At 47.1% G+C, this 20,130-nt stretch overlaps 1 long non-coding RNA gene across 1 annotated transcript in view; it reads right to left on the minus strand.

Moving 5' to 3' along the window:
- Positions 1-381: 381 nt before the first annotated feature.
- The window catches only part of LOC115513829, a 29,955-nt gene continuing 10,206 nt past the window's right edge, over positions 382-20,130 (minus strand). Inside the window, exons 2-4 of the long non-coding RNA XR_003968803.1 lie at positions 15,943-18,281; positions 14,020-14,187; positions 382-1,546 (exon numbers count right to left, since the gene is read on the minus strand). This is a non-coding gene — a long non-coding RNA (uncharacterized LOC115513829). The remainder of the gene's footprint in view (positions 1,547-14,019; positions 14,188-15,942; positions 18,282-20,130) is intronic.

Raw genomic sequence — 20,130 nt, forward strand, 5'->3', positions numbered from 1 at the left:
CGGAGACCCTCACAGTGCGAATGTCAGGTTTGGGGGCCGGGTGTCCCTGCCACTGCAAATGTGCACGGGTGGCTACTGATACCTGTCCCTACAGAGGCAGAAGCTGCCCCTCTCCTCCCCATGAGGGATCTCAGGACAGTGGATGGGACAGCTCCGACCTCAGCTGGCCCCCACGCTGGGCCCTCGGAAGACTTGGATCCGTTTCTCTAGCTGTCGGGGCAGCCCCCTCTGCCACCTTCCACTACTGACCAACAGAGGGCGCTCCCACACCCCTTTTGGTCATTTCAAGCCTGTCGTTTCTCCTTTCTGCCTATTCCTTCCCTATCAAGGTGCTAGGAAGGCGGCAGGTGTGAAGGGAGGAGATAGAATAAAAACCTGCCATTTATTGAGCACCTACAGCGTCCCAGGCACTGTGCACTACTTCGTTATCCCTCACAACTCATTTCTCCGAGGAGACCGGGGCTCAGGAAGGTTGTCTTCAGGAACATTTTCCACCCGATGTACACACCTCTGAAAAAAGGTCCGCCTTTATTCACTCTGCAGACCGGGGGCTTAAGTTACAAGGCCTTACAAAAGCAGCATGGGAAACCACCCTGCTGCCTCCTGAACTTGTGCCCTCAGCCAGGTCTGGGCTCAGAACCGCCTTGTGTCTCCACCCTGGCCCGGACCTCCCAACTCCTCACTGAGTCCAGGGGATTTGCTCCTCTGGGTTCCAAGGACCTTTGCTGCCGGCTCCCTCTGGCCCGGGGCCTGACGCTGGAGAGGGAGAACAGGAGGGCAGGAGGGAGGGCGGCCCCCCGGGATAGCACTTCCTGGATGGCGTTGCCAACCTAGGAGAGCTCCCTGATGACAACAGCAGTTGCCGCTTGGTATCCAGCAAGGACAAGGGCTGAGCCTCACTCCGGGAGCCACTCATCCCTTGGATTCTGTGTCGCCCCTCACCGAGGGCCCCTGCACAGCTGGGCTCTCGGGGCACAGAATGGGTGCCCTCGGGGAAGCTGCTCTGGTCACTGGCTCCCAAGGTGCTCAGCTCAGTGAAGGGTGGGGGTGTAGCCATTTTCCCCTAAATCCAACCTTCAGCCTCCTCTTCCCATTCCGACCATCTTGGCAAGTCCTGTGGCTTTCTGGTGACTTTCAGATACAAAAAGACCCAGTTCCCAGTTCCATCTAGTGACGAGGTAAACAGCTCACAGCTAATCAAACGCTCATGGCGGGGGAAGGCTGTGTGGGAAGAGAGGGAGAGGAGAGACGAGAGGCTCTGTGTTTCGCTGCCCCCCTGGCGTAATCACCTCCTTGGGGTGTCGGCGTCTCCTTTCTGTGTGGCTGGTGTCCAGAGCTGGGCCTCCCCAGGGTGCTGGTTTCAGTGACTGCACAGTCCCTGCTGGTAACTGGGAACTGGCAGCGTGGCAGGGTGGCTAGGGAGAAGCAGAAGAGGTCCAGCCGCTTTCCAACAGCCCCTGGAGGGGAGTCTGCAGCCCAGTAGGGTCTTCTTTCTCTAGACTGTGAAGCCAAACGCCTCCTCCTTCCTTCGTCCCAACTCTGATTCCTAAGTGCAACAGGAAAAGTGCCTTTCAGCATCCTCGTTCCCATCCCGAGGTTGTCAGCCCCCGCCATCGAGGCCTTCCTCCTCCCCCGTCAACGTAATTCATTCCATGTTGGCTCTGGACTCTGTCTAATCCTTACAACCCTGCAGAAGACCAAGCATGAAGCCCACGTTGCAGAAGAGGAAACTGAGGCTTGCTCGAGACCACACGGCTTGTTGGTGTCAGAACCAGTCAAAGAAGGATATGGGATGCCTGACTGAGAATCTGAGGTCTGGATTAGCTCACTTCATCAAAACATTTCTCGGGTGGCCGGGTGGGGAAAAAAAAAAAAATTCTCGCCAGTTTAGTGCTGGGTGCCGAGGACACCAGCCGACTGAGACAGCCCCTCAAATGTTACACTCCAGGCAGAGTATAGGCCTCACAGGCAGAGGCCCCAGGGGGTGACACCAGGGGCGGGGAGCCCCAGAGCCACTGCCCCATCATCAGGGCCACCACAGACACTTGGCATCACGAAGGCCAGGCTGCTTTTCTTGGGGAAGGTATGTGTCCCACTCACCATTAACAGAATGGACACGCGAGTCCTTGCCCACTGGACGGGTCCTTGCTTTAGCTGAATCTAACCTGTGGAGATTTCATTTCACAAAAACCAATTAGGGTGAGGTTATTTGCTTCACCAAAAAAGTGAATGCAAGGGTTTTTCTTTTTTAATTTTTTTAATGTGTATTTATTTTTGAGAGAGAGAGAAAGAGACAGAGTGTGAGTGGGGGAGGGGCAGAGAGAGAGGGGGACACAGAATCTGAAACAGGCTCCAGGCTCTGAGCTGTCAGCACAGACCCCGATGTGGGGCTCAAACCCATGAACCGTGAGATCACGACCTGAGCCAAAGTCTGGTGCTCAACTGACTGAGCCACCCAGGCACCCCCAAGGATTTTTTTAATAATACCTTTGTTTAGGGGGCACCTGGGTGGCTCAGTTGACTAAGCATCCAACTCTTGGTCTCAGCTTAGGTCTTGATCTCACTGTCGTGAGTTCAAGCCCCACACTGGGCTGCATGCTAGGCATGAAGCCTACTTAAAATAATAACAATAATAATAATAATAATAACAATAATAATAATAAAGCTGTTTTATTTTTTAAAATATCTAGATGGTAAAGCGTTTTTTTAATTTTTTAAATTTTATTTTAACATTGTAATTTAACTTTATTTTTTTATTTTTTAAAATTTACATCCAAATTAGTTAGTATGTAGTGAAGGAATGATTTCAGTAGATTCCTCAATGCCCCTTACCCATTTAGCCCATCCCCCCCTCCCACAACCCCTCCAGCAACCCTCAGTTTGTTCTCCATATTTATGAATCTCTTTTGTTTTGTCCCCCTCCCTGTTTTTATATTTTTGTTTCCCTTCCTTTATGTTCATCTGTTTTGTCTCTTAAAGTCCTCATATGAGTGAAGTCATATGATTTTTGTCTTTCTCTGACTGACTGATTTCACTTAGCATCATACCCTCCAGTTCCATCCACGTAGTTGCAAATGGCAAGATTGCATTCTTTTTGATTGCTGAGTAATACTTCATTGTATATATATACCACATCTTCTTTATCCATTCATCCATCGATGGACATTTGGGCTCTTTCCATACTTTGCCTATTGTTGATAGTGCTGCTATAAACATGGGGGTGCATGTGTCCCTTCGAAACAGCACCCCTGTATCCCTTGGATAAATGCCTAGTAGTGCAATTGCTGGGTCGTAGGGTAGTTCCATTTTCAGTTTTTGAGGACCCTCCATACCATTTTCCAGAGTGGCTGCACCAGCTTGCATTCCCACCAACAATGCAAAAGAGATCCTCTTTCTCCGCATCCTCGCCAACATCTGTTGTTGCCTGAGTTGTTAATGTTGGCCATTCTGACAGGTGTAAGGTGGTATCTCATTGTGGTTTTGATTTGCATTTCCCTGATGATGAGTGATGTTGAGCATTTTTTCATGTGTCGGTTGGCCATCTGGATGTCTTCTTTGGAGAAGAGTCTATTCATGTCTTTTGCCCATTTCTTCACTGGATTATTTGTTTTTTGGGTGTTGAGTTTGGTAGGTTGTTTATACATTTTGGATACTAACCCTTTATCTGATATGTCGTTTGCAAATATCTTCTCCCATTCTGTCGGTTGCCTTTTAGTTTTGCTGATTGTTTCCTTCGCTGGGCAGAAGCTTTTTATTTTGATGAGGTCCCAGTAGTTCATTTTTGCTTTTGTTTCCCTTGCCTCCGGAGACAATGTTGAGTAAGAAATTGCTGCAGGCAAGATCAAAGAGGTTTTTGCCTGCTTTCTCCTCGAGGATTTGGATGGCTTCCTGTCTTACATTGAGGTCTTTCATCTACTTTGAGTTTATTTTTTGTGTATGGTGTAAGAAAGTGGTCCAGGTTCGTTCTTCATGTCGCTTCATGTCCAATTTTCCCAGCACCACTTGCTGAAAAGATTGTCTTTATTCCATTGGATATTCTTTCCTGCTTTGTCAAAGATTAGTTGCCCATACGTTTATGGGTCCACTTCTGGATTCTCTATTCAATTCCATTGATCTGAAGGTCTGTTCTTGTGCCATTTTTAAAATTTTTTTTTAACGTTTATTTATTTCTGAGACAGAGAGAGATAGAGCATGAGCGGGGGAGGGGAAGAGAGAGAGAGGGAGACACAGAATCCGAAGTGGGCTCCAGGGTTGCGGGGCTCGAACTCACCAACTGTGAGATCATGACCTGAGCCAAAGTCGGACGCTTAACCGACTGAGCCACCCAGGCGCCCCCAGATGGTAAGGCATTTTTAAAACACAAGAAGGCAGAAAACAAAGTAATAATCATCTATCACCTCACCACGTAAGAGGCTAGAATGTAAAAGGCAGAAAACCTGAGCAGCACGGGAAGATGTGTTGGCTTACGTGGTCAGACCACAGATAGCACAGAGTAACATGATTCCCACTGTCTCTTGCATCTTCTTTTGTCCCTCAGCACCTTGGCTTCGTTCTCTGCAGGCTTTATCCCCACGCGTGGGAAATAAGACTGCAGCCTTACTGAGCTCACACCCTTATGATGCCCCCAAGAGGAGGAAGCTTCGCCTCCACTCAAATTCAGAAATCCCCGGGGAAGGACTCTAACTGGCGATCTTGGGTCATGTGACCCACCCTGTAGTCTGAGGGACCGAGTTCCGTAATTACAGGGCATGTGACTGGGCTGGGAGAGAAACCACTAGTTCTCCAAAAGAGGGAGCTGCTCTTCTTGTGGACAAAAAGGTAGATGACCACTTTATACCAGGGGAAAAGCACTCCTAATATGTGGCCTTTAGTGCAGGCAACAGAACCCATACGGGGTGGTTTACATAAAAAGGAAATTGTTAGAGACTATAAGGAATCTTCTGCTTCTGGCATTATAGCATCATGGCTGAGGAGAACAGCTGAACTCTGAAAAACATATTTATTTGAAATGTAACTGATCTCACAAGAGATAGGGGATGTCCCTAAGCACACCCCCTCTGGGATAAGGGACCGGGGGCTGGCCAGGGCTGGGGCAGCAGGCAGCCAGATAAATTTCCTCCTGTTACTGGGAAACTGAGGCTTGGTCCAAGCCCAAAACAGGGAAGGGGAGTGTTGGAGTCCCTCATTCAAGGCGAGAGGAAGTAACCCCAGATCATGGTGCTTCCTGGTACCAGCAGAAGAGGAAAAGCAAATGCCGTCTGCAGGGCTGCATCCCCAATCCTCGACCGAGACCTACAGGATTCCTACCAATTTGAAACCAACAATGAGCTCACAAAGATCGCAGGCACACGAGGAGGCAAGTTACTGTGTCTGTGAGTCAGCAAAAAACAATGAACTCCAGGTTTAGATCCCTAAAGACTGAAGATCAAAGGATTTTCAGATAAAAATATATAAAACATACATTTATGAAATAAAACATGCAGTTACAAAGAAGCCACTCGACAAAAACAACTAGGAAAGAACAGATGGGTTTTAAGATGGAACTTCAAGAAATGAACAATAGGGGTGCCTAAGTGGTTCAGTAGTTAGGTATCTGACTTCAGCTCAGGTCACGATCTCACGGTTCAGGCATTCAAGCCCCGTGTTGGGCTCTCTGCTGTCAGTGCAGAGCCCGCTTCAGGTCCTCTGTCTCCCTCTCTCTCTGCTCCTCCCCCACTCTTTCTCCCTCTCTCTCTCAAAAATAAATTAAAAAAAAAGAGAAATGAACAATATAAAGGTTGGAATCAAAAACCTTACTGAAAAGATATTAGAGACAGTTGAAGAGAGAATTAGTGAGCTGAAGCTATAACCAAAGAAATCACCTGGTAAACAGCACACACAGAGAGGCAAGAAAATGAAGAGTTTAAAAGAGATTTTAAGAGACATGGAGGACAGAGTAAGAAAATATAACATATATTTATCAGAATCTCAGAAAGAAGGAAAAGAGAAAAGGAGGAAATGAAATATTTAAAAAGATAATGACTGTGCAGTCTCCAGAAGTGATGAACAACATAAATCCACTAAGAAAGTACACATTCCAGAGTGCCTGGGTGGCTCAGTTGGTTAGGCACCTGACTTGTGGTTTCGGCTCAGGTCATGATGTCACGGTTCACGAGTTCAAGCCCCACATCAGGCTCTGTGCTGACATCTCAGAGCCTAGAGCCTCCTTTGAATTCTGTGTCTCTCTCTCTCTCTGCCCCTCTCCTGCTTGCACTGTCTCTCTCTCTCAAAAATAAATAAACATTTAAACAATTATATGGTAAAATACAATATGACAATAAAAATGAGTGGGTTGTACCTACATGCAACAACCTAGAACTGTATACTCATATACAGTTCTCATATGCTGAGAGAAAAACACACAAGAACATGTGCAGTATGGTTCCACCTGCATAAAGTCCGAAGTAGGCAAAAACTAACCTCTGTTATATCAGATTATATATCAGTGGAACTATAAGGAAAAGCAAGGGTATGATTAACATAAAAGGATAGTTACTGAGGCATGATTTAAAAAGGAACATATTGGGGGTCTAGTGTTAATTTTATAATTATTCTATTGTTGTCTTGTGCACCTTTCTATACATGGGTTATATGTTATAATTGTTCAAAAGTTCCAAACAAAATCAAACCAGAGTGCATACCATCAGACCTACACTAAGGGATGTACTTCAGGAGGAAGGGAAATGATCCCAGAAGAGGAGGCTGAAATGCATGAGGAAACAGTGAGCAAATCAAATGAGGAACATGTGGGGGGAAAATCAAACAAACCCTACCCTATAAAATAACAATAAGGTAGAGTTTGAGGGGGCCAATCAAAAAGGACAGACCTGAAGTACAGAACAAAATTAGGTCAGGCAGGAGAGGATAACCAGTGTCAAAGGGTTGCATTATTCAAGAAGGACATTAATATATTGCTCAACAGCACATTCTGTTAATCTACAGATGGATTTTTAAAAATCCCGCTATATATTGTTCACAAAAGACACCTATAAGGCATAAGACAAAGAAAGTTTGAAAGTAAAAGGATGAAAAAAATATAGCAAGCAAACATTAACATCCCCCCACAAAAAACTTAGTGTAATTTTATTAATATCAGACAAGATCACTTTTAAGATAACATACATTATCAGAGATCCAGAAAATCATTACATAATGATAAAAGTCAAATTGGTTCGAAGATATAACAACTCTAAACACCTAATTAGCTTTCAAATATATGGGGCAAAAAAATGGACAGAACCATACGAGAAATTAAAGAATCCACCATCATGACAGAACACTTCATAGACCTTTTTCAATCATTAACAAATCAAGAAGACAAAAAATCCAGCAAGGGTATAGAATATTTGAATGACCGAATTAACAAACTTGATCTAATGGACATGTATACCAGCCTGCACATGAAATAGATACACTCAAGAATACATAGAATATTCACACAAAATGACCACATGCTAATCATAGAACAAGTCTCAAGAAACATTAATAATTCAGTATCATGAAGACTGTAGTCTCTGACCACAATGTAATTACATCATTACTCATTAACCAAAAAAATAAATAAAAATTTTCCATACATTTAAAACACACTCTCAAAATATACGAAGTTTGAGTTGGGAGAGCACATGGGACTATAGATGAAAATAGAATGGCCATATGTTCACAATTGGACCTGGCTGTAGGTACCTAGGGGTTCATTATATATTCTCTTCTCTTTTATGTATTTGTTTTCCATGATAAAAGATTTTGAAAAACAATACTCAAGAATAACATATGTGTCAAATAATTAACAGTAAATTTTAAATATTTTACAATAGACGATGAAAACTAATCAAAACTCGGGGGATACAGTGAAAACAATGAGAAGAGGAAAACATAACACATTGAAAGCTTGAAAAAGAAGAAAGGCTGAAAATAACACATTAACTGTACAAGTTACAGAGAGAACAGCCACATAAATTCAAAAACAGCAGCAATCAGGAAATGACAAAAATAAGAGCAGAAATTAATAGACAGAAAACAATGCAAGAGAGAGAAAATCCATGAGGTCAAAATTGGTTCTGTGAAAAGACCAATTAGATTGGCAAACCTTTGGTGAGATTGACCAAGAAAAAGAGAAGTCACAAATATACAATGAGGAAGCCATTGTTTATTGGCTTCCAAATAGGAAGCCGCCCTGCCCAAGAGCAGAAATGAAAGGATGAAGGAAGTGTGGACAGCTGTGGAACATGGGGGGAATGCTGACAGGTAGAGTCCAGACCAGCTCAGGTGAGGCGCCCAAAGTCACTCCACTGACCCTGGGGCTGAGCATCAGAACCTCAGCCACTTACAACCACATCCCTGAGAGCCAGAGTCCAGCTCACCACTGTCCTCACCAAGAAAGGGACTTCCAGGGAGCACCTGGATGGCTTAGTCAGTTAAGCATCTAACTCTTGATTTCAGCTCAGGTCATGATGTGGAGGTTCATGAGTTTGAGTCCCACGTCAGGCTCTGTGCTGACAGCATGGAGCCTGCTTGGGGTTCTCTCTCTTTCTTTCTCTCTGCCCCTCCCCTGCTCTCCCTACCCTCTCAAAATAAGTAAACATTAAAAAGAAAAGAAAGGTGCCTGCCTCCCTCCTGCCCACCTACCACCCTTTTGCCATTCACAGCCCCTCACAAGCATCTGATTGGCGGAGGCTGAGCTCTAGCTGGGAGAAAGACTCATGGTTCTGCTTTCTTCCTGGAGCAGGCAGGCCTCTCCAAATTTAGGGAATGTGGTCAAAAGATGCTGGAAAGGTTAAGATGATAATTTTCATGTGATATGGATTTCTCTTACCATAACTAAAACATTTTTAATGCTCAAGCAGCCAAAAGGCATGTCATGGGGCCACTACAGGTAGTACTTATTAGGACCCTGGGAAAGGCTATGAAAAGTCTGAGGCTTTGCCCTACTTGCAAGCTAACAAGCTAGCCTGCCACCATTTCATGGAGACTGGCAGAAGACAGGAGACTCATGGGTCAGAGACAAAGGACTGTATTACTTAAAACAGAGCGGGCATCGTGAGTTTCATGTTTGCGCTGTTCCTCTTGCCCCACAAGTCCCATGGGGTGATGTGAAGCAGCCCAAGTGGGTGCCACCACACAGTGGGTCTGCATCACAGCTGAGGAGCCCCAGGCTTAGCGAACTCAAGTCTTTTATAAGGAACTACAAGCAAATCTGCCCAACCTTTGCCCTGGAAGGAGACAATATGGGACAGTAAACAAACCTGCCCTCTGCTCTGAAGAGAGATAGTATCTCCATCTTCCAAGACGGTTCAATATACAAACATACTTTGTCCAGAACAAAGGCGTGCATGTCGTGGAACTCCAGAGCAGGACAGGACAGGGCATTGCAAACAGCGGCCACAGGCTCTGTGGTCAAGACCCTCTCAGAGGAGCAGTGCCTAATGTGGTCAAGAACCAGGCCCCACGGCAACAGGGACAAGGACAAGGACAAGGACCAGGGAAACTCCAGATTCTCACATGAGCTGATATAACAGGGATAGAGACTCAATAATAGCCCCTGCCAGTTGTTCTGCCAGCCAGGTAGGGAGTGGCTCCAAGCCAATTTTAAGTTTATGTTGAAAAACACAGAAATGTGGCACCGCTCAGGCCCAGGTGTTTTAGAAAACAGCTCCCACTGCTGTGTAATGGCCTGTCTCCTCTCTCTCTGGGACTACTCAGCAGCTCACCCATCACCTATTCTCAGCTCCAGCCCCCATTCCAAGTCCCTGGCCTTGTTCTACCCCAAGACAATACAGCAGTGGCAGAGTGAGGGGGGTATTATTTTTACCCCATCTCATCTCAAAAGGATTCTAATTAACAAAACAAAACAAAACAAAACAAAACTCATGCAAAACAAGACTTGTTGCATCAAATAAGAGGCAAAATTGGGGTAAAGTGGCCTTAATCTTGTACCCTGTTACTCCATGGGTCTCTGGATTGGGCTGTGAGTTTCCTGGTGGCCATAGCAAAAAGGGAAGTAATAACATCATCAGATACAAAACATAAATACAACACGGTTATTCAGAAGAAAGCTGGCCATTCCTGTACTAACAGGGAGAGAGATTTCTTCCCTGGTCCTCTTTGAGATAACATCATGTGATGTAATAAAAGCATCCTCGGGGCACCTGGGTAGCTCAGTCACTTGGGCGTCCGACTTCAGCTCAGGTCATGATCTCATGGTCTGTGAGTTCAAGCCACGTGTCAGGCTCTGTGCTGAGCCTGGAGCCTGCTTCAGATTTTGTGTGTCTCTCTCTGCCCCTCCCCTGCTCATTCTCTGCCTCTCTCAATCTCAAAAATGAATAAATGTTAAAAAGAAATTTTTTTTAAAAAAAAGCATCCTCAACAATATCCCTTTCACAAATACAGCAATATATCTGTTGTGACACTCTCCCCGCAGTCTCCCTTAGTGAAGGATACATGTATCCAATTCAATTCAATGAGAGAAGTTCTAAGGGGCTAGAGAAATTCTAGCCATGGGCTTCTCAGAGGTCTCTCAGAAAGATTTAGAGGTTTGCCTTGGTGACCTGGGCCTCACCTGCTGGCTTGACTTGCCTAGACCTGCTCTGGCCTCATTACTGAGCCTTCTGCTTGTGATGGAGTTTCCTCAATGGCCCTTCTCTAATAACCTGGCCTCCACATTGTTGCCTTAACCCAAAGCCCTTGCGGCTTCCCCTCCCACACCTGTGGCAGACATCACTAATCCATCCCGGCACTGATCCTCAGTCCCTGTCCAGGATCAGATGACCAGAGGGCTGTAACAATGTCTGCAATCAGCGTAACCAACAAAAGATATCCAGGACACCTACACGCCAGTAAGAAAACGATAAATAGCCCAAAAGAAAGATAGGCCAAAGATCTAAACAGGCCTTGCAAAGAAAGAAACTACCAATGGCCAGTCCACATGAAAAGTTGTTCAGGCTAACTAGTAACGAAGGAAATGCAAATTCGAACAAGAAGAAAACAACAGTTTGCACCCAACAGGCCGGCAAAGACTGATACACCTCGCGGAGCACGTGAAGAGACAGAAATTGTAGTTGGTGGTGGGAGCGTAAATTCGTGCTACCACTTTGGAGAATAGTTGGATGATTCTTAGTAAAGCTGAAGATGTATAAACATCATGACCCCAAATTTTTACCTCCAGATGACAACCGCAGAGAAACTCTGTGTTGTGTGTCCAGGGAGTCATGTTCAAGAAGGTTCTCTGCGGCGTAGATTACAATCATGAACTCCTGCGAGCAACTATTCTTAGCAGGAAGGTAGATAAATTGTGGCCGTCAGAAAATAAAGGACACGCAGATTACAAGGAGTGGGTTCGAGTCAGCACTGATAGATCTCAGAAGCATCATGTTGAGATAGAGCGACTGGCAAAATGATATGCAATGTGATGATGTCATTCATGCAGAATTTTCTAACGCAAAGCAACATTGTTTGCAGATATATACTTATTTGGTAAGTTGTCAAGCATGTTTGGGAAGGAAAGAATACTTCAGAGAAAGGAGAAAGGAGGTCAAGGGTGGGCTTCAGTTTTTTTCCATGATTATATATATATATATATATATATATATATATATATATATGGGCACCTGGGTGGTGCAGTTGGTTAAGTGTCTGAATTTTGATCTCAGCTCAGGTCATGATCTCACAGTTTGTGAATTCAAGCCCTGCATCAGGCTCTGAACTGATGGTGCAGAGCCTGCTTGGAATTCTGTCTCTCCTTCTCTCTGCCTCCCCCCTGCTCATGTTCTCTCTCTCTCTCTCTCTCTCTCTCTCTCTCTCTCAAATAAATAAACATTAAAAATGTTTTAATTAAAATATATACATATTATATGGGGCGCCTGGGTGGCGCAGTGAGTTCAAGCCCCGCGTCAGGCTCTGGGCTGATGGCTCAGAGCCTGGAGCCTGTTTCCAATTCTGTGTCTCCCTCTCTCTCTCTGCCCCTCCCCTGTTCATGCTCTGTCTCTCTCTGTCCCAAAAATAAAATAAAACGTTGAAAAAAAAAATTTTAAAAAAAGAACACACACATGTTGGGGCGCCTGGGTGGCGCAGTCGGTTGGGCGTCCGACTTCAGCCAGGTCACAATCTCGCGGTCCGTGAGTTCGAGCCCCGCGTCAGGCTCTGGGCTGATGGCTCAGAGCCTGGAGCCTGTTTCCGATTCTGTGTCTCCCTCTCTCTCTGCCCCTCCCCCGTTCATGCTCTGTCTCTCTGTGTCCCCAAAAAATAAATAAACGTTGAAAAAAAAATTTAAAAAAAATATATACATATTATACAGAATAAGTCAAAATATTTCAAACAAATAACTTTGTTAGAGTATAGATATTTGTTACATCATTTTCTGTATTTTTCCATATGTTTCAAATATTTCAAAATTTGTGATTAAAAGCAAAACAAAGAGTACTACGATCCTGTGGTGATGCTAGTCAGAGCAGGGATGATGGCAGGGAGAGGTCACTATTTCCATCCCTGCCTGGAGTCCCAGTTTCTCTGACTACCACTCCCCCCACCACACACACTGTGGTAGTCCCCAGTATCCCCAGGGTCCCCACCCTGTCCCCGGGACCCAGCCATTGCTCATCTGATCAGAGGCCTTGCTGGCACTGCCTGGATCCCTGACAGTCACCTGCTCCTGATGCCCCACGACCACGAACTCCTACTGGATGCATGTCCTAGATGGCCGCCCATCACTCATCACACAAGGTTGAGCAGAGACCATGGGACTTTTTTAAATTATTTTTTTAAATATTTATTTTTGAGAGAGAGACAGAGCATGAGCGGGGGAGGTACAGAGAGAGAGGGAGACACAGAATCCAAGCAGGCTCCAGGCTCTGAGCTGTCAACACAGAGCCCGAGCCCGACGCAGGGCTTGAACTCACAAACCTCAAGATCATGACCTGAGCCGAAGTCTGACACTTAACTGACTGAGCCACCCAGGCGCCCCGAGACCATGGGATTTAAAGCCAGAAGATGTGGGTTCAAACAGTAGTTCTGCCACATCTTGGCTGTGTGACCCTGAGAAAGTAACTTTACTTCATGTTAAGGAGGACAAAACAACAGGAGAGAAGGAACCTGGGACCCTCACCTTTGCGCAGCTGGCCTACCAGCCTTGAAAAGCTCACCCTTGGTCTTTCTGACCATGGAGAGAAGGAAATTCTAACTTGTTTAAGCCACTATGATTTTAGGGATTGAGGTAATACCGTTCTTCCCAGAACGCCCCTCAACATTATCTAAAGCTTTGCTTCTCAAAGTGTGGTCCCCAGACCCGCAGCACAGGCCTCAGCTGGGAAATTGTTAGAGATGCAGAATCTCAGGCAAAATCCCAGAGACCTGTGTGCGCGCTGGACCGTAAGGAGCGTAAGGAGCCCGGCTGCAGGCCCAGGATATGGACAGGGACTTTCCTGTTGCCCTGGAATTGCTAAAGCTGCAAAACCAGGAAAACCAGGTACTTGTGCACTCTACTCCTTTGTTCTAAAGCTGCTCCCAGAGCAAACAGCCCCCAGGGTCCCCCGTGAGAAGACAGCGGGCAGCCCCACCCCCAGCCCAGCGCAAAGTGATGTTGAGGCTTCTCCCTCTTTGCCAGTTCCCACCTGCACCGCGGCCCCCACTGCAGACCCATCAAGAAGAGGGCTCCAAGGTGATCTGGGAGGGCTGCCCGAAAGAGGGGGAATCTAGCAAGTGTCTCATTCCCCAGAGGGGCAGCTCAATAGTCCGGAAGTGACCATCCCCAAATCACTAGAATAGGACATCAGGGAAGAGGCGAGTGGGAAGGGACAGTCTTTTCTCCCAAAGGGATGCAGTTATGGTACACCAAGACCATGATGTCCCAGGGGACATTGCTCTGTCCCGGGGGGGCAGGTGAACTTTCTTCAGGGGTGCTGCTGGGGGCCTGGAGTCTGATGGAGGGATCCCTTCTCCTACAGCTCCTTCCGACCCCAGGTCCCCATGCTTTCAGACTCCCCTTACCTGTGGAGGCCTCGGCCTTGGCAAGGCTCCTGCGTCCGCTCATGGTAAACACACGTTTGCCAAACAGTGGAGGGCGGGCTGCCCTTTCTCTCTGCCCGCTGTCCCCCCTCCAACGTCTATCTCCTCCTGCTCAAATGGAAGACCCGTTCAGGAAAGTCAGCACCCAAACTGCAGGAAGTGCAGAGGAGGGAACAGAAAGAGACAGAAAACAGAAAGATGGAAATTATTTGATCAGAAAGCCAAAACGTGGAAGCAACTCAAATGTCCATCAGCTGACGAATGGGGAAATAAAAGGTGGCATAGCCATATAATGGAATATCATTCCGCCATAAAAAGAAATGAAATGTCAGCACGAAATATCAGGATGAACCTTGAAGCCATGCCAGACACAAAGACCATATATCGTATGGCTCCGTTTACACGTAAATGTCCAGAATAAGCAAATCTATCAAAACGTAAAGGAGGGGCACCTGGCTGGCTCGGTCAGTGGAGCGCGCGACTCTTGATCTCAGGGATGTAAGTTCGAGCCCCAGGTTGAGTGGATAGATGACTTAAAAAATAAATTCTTCTTCTTTTTTTTTTTTTAATGAAAGAAACAGAAAGTAGATGAGTGGTTGCCCAGGGCTGAGGAGATGGGGAATGAGGGAAGGGTGCCAGCTAAGAGGTGTAGGCTATCTTTTGTGGAGTAATGAAAATGTTCTAAAATCAATTGTGGTAGTGGGCGCACAACTTGGTGAATATACTAAAAGCCAGTGAATTGTGCACTTTGAATAGGTGAGTTGTATGGTATGTGAATTTTATCCCAATAAAGCGGTTTCTAAAATTAAAAAAAAAAAAAAAAGATAAGCATTCAAGAACATTTCTCTGAAGTGAGGGATAGGAGTTTCCAGACTAAAATGGCCTGTCAGGTGCCAATACAATGGACAAAAATAAACCCTCACCAGCGCCCATCATCATGATATTTCAGACAGGGATATTCTATGAGCTTTCAAAGAGGAAAAATAGGTCACTTTCCTAAAAAGGGTCGGGAACGAGAATGGCTTCCGACCTCTCCACTGCAACCTTAGATACAAGAAGCCAACGCCTCGTTGCCTTCAACATTCTGAAGGAAAGTGATTTCCCACACAGAATTCTGGAGCCAGCCGAAGTAGCAATCAAATGTGAGAGTAAACTAAAGACATTCTTGAAAGGGTTCCCTCCCACCAGCCCTTCTCAGGAAGTTAGGGGATGTGTCCCACCGATAGGAAGGGGTAAACCATGGATGATGTGGGGTACAGAAGGGGGCCCATCACAGTGGAGGGGAAAGGACATCGGGAAGGGTGAAGGGAGAGCCCAGGGTCCCAGCCGAGCACCCGGCAGAGAGAGGCCAGCCAGACCACATGAGATACCTCTGCTGCCTTTTAAAATAAAATTAGTCGGCTGAGCGTCCAACTTTGGCCCAGGTCATGTTCTCATGGTTCGTGCGTTCGAGCCCCGCATCGGGCTCTGTGCTGACAGCTCAGACCCTGGAGCCTGCTTCAGATTCTCTGTCTCCCTTTCTCTCTGCTCCCCCACCTCCCACCCCGCTCATGCTCTCTCTCTGTCTCAAAAATAAATATAAACATTAAAAAAATTGTTTTAATAAAATAAAATAAATTATAGTCTATACGCCCCTAGGTAAAATAGTGAGTGTTGACTATAGAAAATATGACATAAGGAAAAGGGCAGCCTGGCCCAGCTTCCACATGCTCTTGATCCTTTGCTGATGAGTTTCCTCTTGCTCCCCCAGGCACAACCACCTCTGTCAGCTGGGAACCCTCATGCTTTGACCTCATGATTGAACAAGTGGCAACTGAGAAGCAGAAATCCAGAGGAGCCCACTCCCCCCATATACATTGGCACACATATACACATACACACATACATATACACACAGGCACAGACCTTGCCATCGACTTGCTGGGAGCCCCAGGTTTTCAGGACCCATTCATAACCTCACCGGCTTCTCCAGAAGAGGCTCCAATCCCCTCTCAGGAGAGCCGAAGGCAGACTGTGACCAGAGGCTCTGTTCAGCTGACCTTCCCTAGAAGCCGTCACCTGCCAAAAATAGACAGCCCTTCTCGGGCTTCTGTTACTTTGTATACTGACTACCATTTTCATTTCTGCACGTGCAAATCCTGCCTGATAAAATTTTCTAAGATTTTCTTTTGAGGCAGAAATTAAAGAGTGGAGAGAAGAATGTGCCCAGAAGTCATGAAGTCCCAGAAGCTGGTATGCAAAGGAACATAGGTGAGTGCACCTAAAATGGAAAGTTTGAGGCGGGAGTTTGCAAGAAGTCAAGCCAGCCAGGTGAGCTACAGGGCTGACCCCTGGACCGTGGGGGCTTTAAGGCAGAGCAGTCCAATAGATGGCCACACCCTCTCCCAAAGGGCATTCCTGGACTTCCCTGAGCACCAGAGCAGCCGGGGGTACTGCTGGCGAGGGTCCTGGGGTATTGTGAGGAGTCCTGCGGGGCCCAGGGTCTCCCACATTGCTGCCCTGCTGCCCTTGGCTGCTGGGCCTGGAGATGTCTCGGGGCAATGGATGGACACAGTCGTGCTGACACGGGAGCTGCCTCGGAGCTGGAAGCCCCACAGGTGAGCAGGCTGGGCCCAGGGAACTTGTCTCTGTTCCGCAGCCACACCCTGAGTTCTGGTCCCGGACAAGAGTTGGGACCTGGGCTGTGGCCCCAGCTCCCCGCACCTGCCCTCAGTGATCAGGAGAGAGTGGACGATGCCCTCTCCAACCCAGGTTATCTCACCTGGGCCACACATGAACATCTAGAAAGGTTATGGGATTAGACTCGTGGTCAAGAGAGCTATCATGCAGGTAGTGGGGCACTGTTCCCCTCCTGAGCCCCAGGGAGGGTCACCCCCAATCCCTGCCTCTCTAGACTGGACCCCTCAGTGCTTCCTTCCCCACCCTTCCGCTTGCCACAGGCCTCAGGGGCCCTCGGAGCCTTGTTTCATCCTCAAAGGACAGGAACAGAGGTGGGGATTCGCCTCAGTGTCACAGCCCAAGAGCCCAAAGTGTCCCAATCCCAGCCAGACGCCCCGAGCATGGAGCCCCTTCAGAGCAGGCGCGGCAACGCCGACCACAGCCACCAGGTGGCGCCAGGAAACCGCCTGAGACGCCCAAACCCAGCCCCAGCCCGGTTTCATAGCTCTTCCTCTCTCCACGCCGTCCGGGGTCCCCTCGGCTCGTCCGCACCCGGGCCTCGGTTCACAGCAGAGTCTGGCCGGTGGGCCGCGGGCCGGAGAGGAGGCGGGGGAAGCGGGGCAGCTGTCGGGACATCCTCGTGGAAGGAGCCTAGGGACCGCTTCTGTCCAGGGCGACCTGGAGGCTGGACGCGTGCACCAGCAATATCCGGGGTCCTGAAGGTGCCCCCATCAGGTGTGCAGCCCACCCTCCCCACAGAACCCCTGGGGTGAGCCGTGTTCCTCCTGGATCGTAAAAGGGAGAGCAAGGGAATAGAACATGGAGGAGAAATAGAAGACCTTGTCGTTGGCAGAGCACCTCGGGTGCCCAATTCTGCCTGTGCCCAGCTCTGGGCCAGACTTAGTATTTCTAATCTTTTACAGGGATGCTCCTATAACCAACCATTCTCCACCTTCCTTTCCCAAGCTGCACAGCTCTCGGTGGTGGGAGCTCACTGACAGTGGAGCTCACGTCTGCCACCCAGCCCCAAACCCTCAGTCAGGGCCACCCCATCTGTGCAGGGCCGCCTCAACCCCACGGAAGGACCAGAAGTGCTCACCACTGTGCGGGGCCAGGAGTCATCCCAGGGACCTGGCACACGCCTAACCTGAAGCCCAGGCTCCTGCAGCCTGAAGGACAGGATCCCCACCGCCACCCAATCTACCCCTGAAATGCAGCCACCTCCCTCCCGGCCCACACACCCTGTTGGGGAACCAGGAGGCCTGGAAAGAAGAGGAGCTTTAGAGCCCAGGCAGACCTGGAATAAAGCTGGTTCTGCACTTACTGGCTGTGTGATCTTGGGCAAGTCCTCTAACCTCTCTGGGTCTCACTGTCCTCATCTGTAAAGCGAAAGCACTCGTGCCCACCCCGGGGGGTTGTAACTGGTAGAAACCATACCCATGAAAGAATATTCCTGGTGTGTAGCAGATCCCCAATAAACCCTCTGATTGGATATTCATCGGCTCCTATTTTGTACCAGACCCTCTGCTGGTGTTCAAGGGATCCCAGAGATGAAGCGGATGTGACTGCTGCCCTCCGAGAATGACCTTTGGGGAAGAGAAAATCCATGCTTCAAAAGTCAGGCAGCATTTTCCTGATGTTAAATGTGGCGGCATTCAAACATTTATTACGTTTCAGGCTCTAAACACACTGCAGGAAACAGTGAATGTAGTTACCCTTTATTGAGTATATACTCTGCACCAGGTTCCTCACCTACATTTGTTCAACAGCTGTGTGCTGGGGCCCTAGTGGGTGCCGAGTACTTGGCGGGGACCTGGGGCACAGCCACGAGCAGGATGGTGACTGCCCACGAGGAGCAGACAAGCTAGTGGGGAACAGATGACAAAGTCATGACACAGACGCACATGTAATTAAGGTAAGTGCCTCTCAAAGGGACATGGAAGGAGCCTTACTGAGGAGGACACCCGAGGGTGGGGGGAGGGAGCATCCGCCGCGATGCAGGCAGCAAGAAGGGGTGTCGTCAGTACCAAATTTTAAAACAATAAGAACCCACTAAAAGTGAGTCTGCTTTTTATTATCACTGCATACCAGCAATTCTAAACAGTGTCCTCCCCCCAGGTTCTGTTGTTGGTTTAAGACCTCAACGATTGTTTCCGTTACTGTTAATTTTTAGTAATATACATGTAAGTTTCAAATTAGTACATTTTCATTACTTATCCCTTAAAAAACATTGTATTCTGCTTGGAAATTAATTGGGACAATTCCCAGTCATTGAGCCACTCCCGGGACCAGCTACCCGCGGTCATGTGGATGCAGAATTGTTCATGCTCACTTCAGAGGAATGTTGTGTCTCGAATCCCTGTTGCACTGTCCTTCATTTAAACAGTCCGTTTGGAATAAACATTGGTAGCATAGTTCTATGTGACCATTTGGAGTTCCTATTTGTTTAAAATTTTTCAACTTAGGGAAGTTATCTGAGAGCTGCTAGAATCGATCCTGAAGAACTACATGTGGACAATACCGCAATTTCTGGAATTTCTTGTTGAAATGGATTTTTTCTGAATTTCCACCAAACATCCTTATGTTTAAGGCTCTCCCTAATTATTTGTGTGTCTATTGCTTCGGGTGAGAAAGAACATTTCCAAATAAAAATTAATTGAAAATATTCTTTGGTTAATTATGATCAAAGATAAATTGATAAATTTGATCAATCTGAGCTACTTCTTGAACATAAAAATATGCAAAGATCAGGGGAGCCCAGGTGCCTCAGTCAGTTAAGTGTCCGACTTCGGCTCAGGTCATGATCTCGCGGTCTGTGAGTTCAAGCCCCGCATCAGGCTCTGTGCTGACAGCTCTGAGCCTGGAGCTTGCTTCGGATTCTCTGTCTTCCTCTCTCTCTCTGCCCTTCCCACACCTCTCTTTCAAAAGTAAATAAACATTTTTAAAAATATGCAAAGATCAGGGTTTTTTAAATGTTTTTTATTTATTTTTGAGAGAGAGCATGGGGGTGGGGGTGGGGGGACAGGGGCAGAGAGAGAGGGGGACAGAGGATCCAAAGCTGGCTCTGCACTGACAGCAGTGAACCCATGTGGGGCTTGAACTCATGAACCATGAGATCAGACCCAAGCCAAAGTTGGCTGCTTAACCGACTGAGTCACCCAGGTGCCCTGCAAAGATCAGTTTCGACAGAGTCTGACATGTCTGCAGAAGGCTAGAAAACAGAAAATGCAGTGTTATCATTTATTACCACAATAGATGTAAATAGACATTTTTCCCTTTCCTCAAAAAATGCATTGATTAAAAGGTATTAATCCATTGCTTAAAACATTTTATTGTACTATATTTGTTTTATTTTTTACTATGATGATTATATGTATGAAATTCAATAAAAGAAATTTTGCACTGCATTTTTTATTGGTCACGGTTGCTATTCAT

This window comes from Lynx canadensis, chromosome B2 (genome assembly GCF_007474595.2).
Source record: "Lynx canadensis isolate LIC74 chromosome B2, mLynCan4.pri.v2, whole genome shotgun sequence".
In the NCBI taxonomy this organism is placed as follows: Eukaryota; Metazoa; Chordata; class Mammalia; order Carnivora; family Felidae; genus Lynx; species Lynx canadensis.